The sequence below is a fragment of the Trichechus manatus genome, unplaced genomic scaffold (genome assembly GCF_000243295.1).
Source record: "Trichechus manatus latirostris isolate Lorelei unplaced genomic scaffold, TriManLat1.0 scaffold00037, whole genome shotgun sequence".
Taxonomy (NCBI): Eukaryota; Metazoa; Chordata; class Mammalia; order Sirenia; family Trichechidae; genus Trichechus; species Trichechus manatus.
Window position 1 is genome coordinate 9,229,941 of NW_004443973.1, and position 6,038 is coordinate 9,235,978.

The 6,038-nt window shown below is 42.5% G+C and overlaps 1 long non-coding RNA gene across 2 annotated transcripts in view; it reads left to right on the forward strand.

Moving 5' to 3' along the window:
• Positions 1-5,392: 5,392 nt before the first annotated feature.
• The window catches only part of LOC111820422 (uncharacterized), a 21,891-nt gene continuing 21,245 nt past the window's right edge, over positions 5,393-6,038 (forward strand). For both annotated transcript variants that reach the window (XR_002823964.1, XR_002823965.1), the window contains exon 1: positions 5,393-5,527. This is a non-coding gene — a long non-coding RNA (uncharacterized LOC111820422). The remainder of the gene's footprint in view (positions 5,528-6,038) is intronic.

Sequence of the window (6,038 nt, forward strand, 5' to 3'; positions counted from 1 at the left end):
GCAATTTACACACATTCCATTTCCTCCTCGCATTCCTGACTCTCCTTCTTCCTTTGTTGCTTCAGGAATAGAGTGTTGTACCTTGGATAGCTGCTTGCAAGTTTTTAAGACCCCAGGCACTAGGCAACAAACTGGGAGGTGAAAAAGAAGCAGAAGCACTAAAAACAGTATTAGGCCAATTAACTGGGATGTCCCATGAAACCGTGACCCTAAACCTCCAAACCAAGAAACAAAATCCCATGAGATGTTTGGTTGTACATAAGCAGCCTCAGCAGCTACTCTTCTTTTTGTTGTTGTTGCGGTTGTAGTAAAAATAGATATCACACAACATTTGCCAATTCAACTTTTTATAGTTCAACTTAGTGACATCAATTATACCAATTGGTTGTGCGACCATTACCCTTAATCAGTGCAAATTTTCCATCACCATAAACAGAAACTAAACAATAGTTTAGGTTAATTTGTAAAGAATGTCTGCCTTGAGCATTGTGCTCTTTTGAAGAACTATCTATATGGGATCAAACTGACAACAACTTGAAAGGTTAGATAGGAAGCTTAGGGGGCAGTGAGTTTATGTCAATGGGGGAGAAACAATTGGGAAAAAGGAGGGTGAGAATGGTTGCACAACATGAAGAATGTAATCAATATTACTGAATTGTACATGTAGAAATTGTTGAATTGATGTACGTTTTGCTGTGTATAGTTTCAACAACAATAAAAAATAAAACAAAGTATATAAAAAATTAAAAATAAAAAAAGACAAGTTCATGGATCAGAACTTGAAATAGCAACTACATGCATTGTGTGCACAGTGAGTGTTCTCCCTATGTATAGTAGGAAAGCTACAGTAAAGGAACTGTTGTGGAGCTAGATGTATGTAGATAAGGTGAGACCCTTTGCTAACTGCCAGGCTACCAACATGCGTATGTAACAGATTTGCATCATTTCCACCTGTTTTTTTCCCTTGATCTCCTTTATTTTTTCACACTTTAGGTATACCTTTTGTTTTAGTTTCCTAGTGGTGCTGTAACAGAAATACCACAAGGGGGTGGCTTTAAAGAACAAAAATTTATTTTCTCATCGTTCAGGGACTTTAGCTAGAAGCTCGAATTCAGGGCAATGGCTCTAGGGGAAGGGTCTCTGATGTCTCTGGGGAAAGATTTTTGTCTGTTTCATCTTCTATAGCCCCGGTGCTCCTCATCTCCTTGGCAATCTTCATGTGGCATCTATCTTCCCCCCATTTGTGCTTGCTATGCTGCTCCTTAAACTCAGAAGTGATTAGGTTTAGGATACACCCTACATGGATATGGCCTTATTAACATAACAAAAGAAACTCTATTCCCAAATGTTTTGGGGTTGGTCTTCCAACACATATTTTGACTGGGCACAATGCAATCCAAAACACCTTCTCTTTAGAAAGTTAGCTAAAATTGCATTCTCTAAATAAATCAGAGTACTATTCATATTACTAAATGATTCTTCTCTTGTTTAAGGACTCATGAAAGACTTTCTTTAAAATAGCATGTTCCTCTAGTACATTATGTAGATAATTAACTACTTGACAACAGACGAGAGACGTAGCTAACAGGAGGAGAAGTTTAAAACCAAAGCTACAGCCAACTGATAATGAATTAAAACTGGAGGAAAGAATTTCAACTTTTTCTTGTATGTGAATGGAAAATAATTGCTTAAAAAAACCACTAATTGATACAAAGCTCTTTTGAAATGACATAACATTTATAGCTCTTTTTCCCGCATTAGAAGTTTGGGGGATGGAGAAGAGAAGCACCTTTATAGTGAATGCATTCTAGACCTAACAGTTTGTGATCTGTCAATCTCACATTTTGTGCACCATTATGTCCATTCCATAATCTGAGATGCTGAGGGTTTTTTGATGTAATTAGTGATACACTACACTACACCAACACTGCTACAATGTTACTGATATTATATACTGATGGTACTTTCATTTTCATTTGAGAAGTAAACCCAGTGTTAATCATTTTACAACTTCCATGTCTCTTGAAGAATGAAAATCAGTTTTAAAAGAGGGCTGAGTTGGCTCACATACATGTATACAGGCCAGAAACCTGTTAAAAAATCCAATTTCACTTTTATGCCAGGTGCCATTATTGAACTGCAGGTTCATTAACTCTCAAATGATGTTCCCTAGAATCTTCCAACAATTTCAGTTTCATCTTGGTGTAGAGATATTATTTGAGAATGCATTATAGGCTAATATATAAACTTTATTCATAATTTTAGCATAGACTAGAAATCAGCATTTAATAAATGGAAAAAGATAAGGCATTGAAATAAACTTGCTCTCTTTTTAAAAAATAGTAATGCAAATTTTCCTAGGACCGTTTATCATGCTTTTCACTTTGTACCAATATAGAATAATCATTATTGCTACAGTAAGCACTGAAATCTTTAAGTTGTGTAAAGAATCATAGAACAACATTAAGAAGAAAGTATTTTCATCACTGTTCTGTGTTTTTAGGAGTGCGTCTGTCATTGCAAAGCAGTAAAGATAGCCTTTTTTTCCCCTCATGCTAATAAAACGTTCTTTCCCTCTTTTTCTTCCCTGCCCCACATTGTGGTAAAAATACATATTACAAAACTTTTGCTATTTCAACATTTTTTTATGTATAGGTTTCAGTGATATTATGTTCTTCACTTACAGCCATCACCGCTGTCTGCTTCCAAAGTTTTCCATAACACTTAACAGAATCTCAGTGTCTTCCTTTATTCCTCCCTCCTACCCCAGGTAACCACTAACGAACTCTGGCCTGTATACATTTGCCCATTCTAAATATTTCATGTAAGTGGGATCATACAGTATTTGTCCTTTTGTGACTTATTTCACTCAGCATAATGTTTTCAAGTTTCATCCATGTGGTATCATGCATCCAGACTTTATTTCTCTTTATGGCTGAGTAATAGTCTACTGTATGCATATACCATATTATGTTTATCCATTTATCTGTTAATGGACATGTAGGTTCTTTCCACCTTTTGGATATTGTGAATAGTGATGTAATGAACATTGGTATACAAGTTCATAGCATTCCTGTTTCAATTATTTGGGGTATATACCTAGGAGTGGAGTTGCTGGGTCATATAGTAATTCTATGTTTAATGTTTACATGACCACCAAACTGTTTTCCACAGCAGCTGCACCATTTTACTTTACCACCAGCAATGGGAAGCACCGGTTGTTCAGTGGTAGAATGCTCGCCTTTCATGCAGGAGACCTGGGTTCAATTCCTGGCCAAGGCACTTCATGCAAGCCACTACCCATCTATCAGCGGAGGCTCTTCTATTGCTATGATGCTGAACAGGTTTCAGTGGAGCTTCCAAAGTAAGACAGACTAGGAAGAAAGGCCTCATGATCCACCTGAAAATCAGCCAATGAAAACCTTATGAATCACAAAGGCCTGATTCACAAGTGATCAAGGGGATAATGCAGAACCAGGAGGTGCATGGGGTTGCCATGAGTCAAGGCCAACTTGATGGCAGCTAACAACAACAATAACCAGCAATGGATGAGGATCCAATTTTTCCACATCCTCACCAACATCCGTTGTTTTCGTTTTTATATCATAGCCATCCTAGTTGGGGGGTGGGAGTGGAGTGGCATCTCATTGTGGTTTTATTTCCATTTCCCTAAACATCTTTTCATGTGCTTGTTGGACATCTGTATATCTCCTTAGGTGAAATGTCTATTCGTTTCCCATTTTTGATTGAGCTGTCTTTTTGTTAAGTTGTTGGACTTTTCTTTATATATACTGGATATTAAACCCTTATTTAGATATGGTTCCCAAAAAATTTCTCCCCAAAATCCTTCCAACTGGACCAATAGGCAACATCATGATAAACAGAAAAAATATTGAACTTGTCAAGGATTTTCATTTTATTTGGATTCACAATCAACGTCCATGGAAGCAGAAGTCAAGAAGTCAAACAACATATTGCACTGGGCAAATGTGCTACAAAAGACCTCTTTAAAGTGTTAAAAAGCAGGACTAAGGGGCACCTGACCCAAGCTGTGGTATTTTCAATTGGCTTATACACATGCAAAACTGGACAACGAATGAGGAAGATTGAAGAAAAATTGATGCCTTTGAATTACGGTGTTGGCGAAGAATACTGACTACGCCATAGACTGCCAAAAGAACGAACAAATCTGTCTTGGAGGAAGTACAGCCAGAATGCTCCTTAGAAGTGAGGATGGTGAGATTTCGTCTCATTTACTTTGGACATGTTATCAGGAGGCACCAGTCCCTGGAGAAGGACATCATGCTTGGTAAGTAGAGGGTCAGAGAGACAGGAAGACCCTCAATGAGACAGATTGACAAACTGGCTGCAATGATGGGCTCAAGCATAGCAAGTTTTGAGGATGGTGCAGGACCGGGCAGTGTTTCGTTGTGTTGTACACAGGGTTGCTATGAGTTGGAACCGACTTGACAGCACCTAACAACAACTCTTCACTTTGTTGATAAAGTCCTTTGATGTATAAAAGTTTTTAATTTTGATGCTGGGAAAAAGGAGTCTGAACAATCAATTCCACTTACAGCTTAGTAAAATTCCAACAAACATCACTCAGAGTAAAGGCTTTTTCTTTTCAGAACTGCCTAATCGGTTTTCTCTCTTTAGGCGTGTAGGGGATTTTGGGGTAACTACTCAAACTCTGCCTCTCCCAAACCTCAGCTTAACCTAAACTCCCCTTCCCATAGCTTTACCCATGTCCTCACCATGGCCAGGCAAGGACAGCAACGAAACTACCCGGCTCCCGGGGCTGGCGACTCACCAGCTTTCTCTCCCGCCACTCGCAGCCTTTCCTGAGCTCACCTTTTCTCCCTGCACACCACCAGTCCCCTACCTTGACCTCAACAGCCACCTGCTCCCGCGCCGGCCAGTTGCCAATCAAAGTCTCCCGCAGCTCCAGGGTTACAGAGAAACCGTTCGTTAAAAACTCGGCTGCTAACCGACAGGTCTGCGGTTCAAACCCACCAGTTGCTCCGCGGGAGAAAGATGTGGCAGCCTGCCTTGGAAACCCTATGGGACAGGTTTGTCCCCCAGGGTCGCTATTAGTCGAAATCGATTGGAAGGCAACAGTTACGGGTCTCTCTACTCCCGCCCCCTCCAGAACTGCTTCCCTCTCTTCGGTCTCTTTGTCCAATCACCAGTGCCCGAGTGTTCTTGGTTCCGCCCACTCCATCCCCGCCCTTCTGAACTCCCGCCCCCTGCGTCAAGCCTGACGGAATCACCTGACTCGGAGTCGCTCCTTCTGAAGAAAGGCAAGAAGGGGCGTGCGCCTGGAGGGGAGGGGTATGAGAAGAATGGGGAGGATGCCGGGAGTGGGGCGGGGAGAAGGGTTGTCAGTCCGATCTCGCGAGAGAGGACGGAAGCCTGTGGGAGCCCGTGGCCTTTAAAGTACGGTTCAGCCCTTTCCTCCAGGGGTAGTTTGTAAACACCGGGCTCCGGGGCAGCCGAGGGGCGCATGAATTAGTGACCTGGAAAGGTGAGTAGTGATGGGGAGATTGCTGCAGGACTGGAGACTGTGGGGTACGGAGAAGGAAGGCGCTAACATGGCGACGTCGCTCACCATAGTCCCCACCCCCCGCTTCCCATCACCTCGGGCACCCCTGCCTCGGTTCCTAGCCGTCCGGGCGACTGTGGTTGTGCTGCCACCTCAGCAGCCTGCCGGCGTCGGCTTCAGGAGGCTAACCGGCTCAGCCGGACCTTTAGGTAACTGGCGTTCGTTTTTCTGGCCCCTCCCCGCTCGCGCGCTTTCCTAACGAAGAGGAAAAAGAAATAACGGCTCTTTCTCTGAGACCCCTCCCTCCGATTTATTTTCCCCTTCTTCGGCCCGTTTAGAGGCTCCTAGGGCACAGGTCTGATCTGCTGAGGGCGCGGGGAGACCCCCTAAGTGCTTAGCTTGGGCAGAAAGAGGGTCGATTCTGGTTTCCTCACCCAAGACCCAGCGGTCGGGGACTACATGTGTGTGATGTTTGGGATGGGGAGTAGATCGG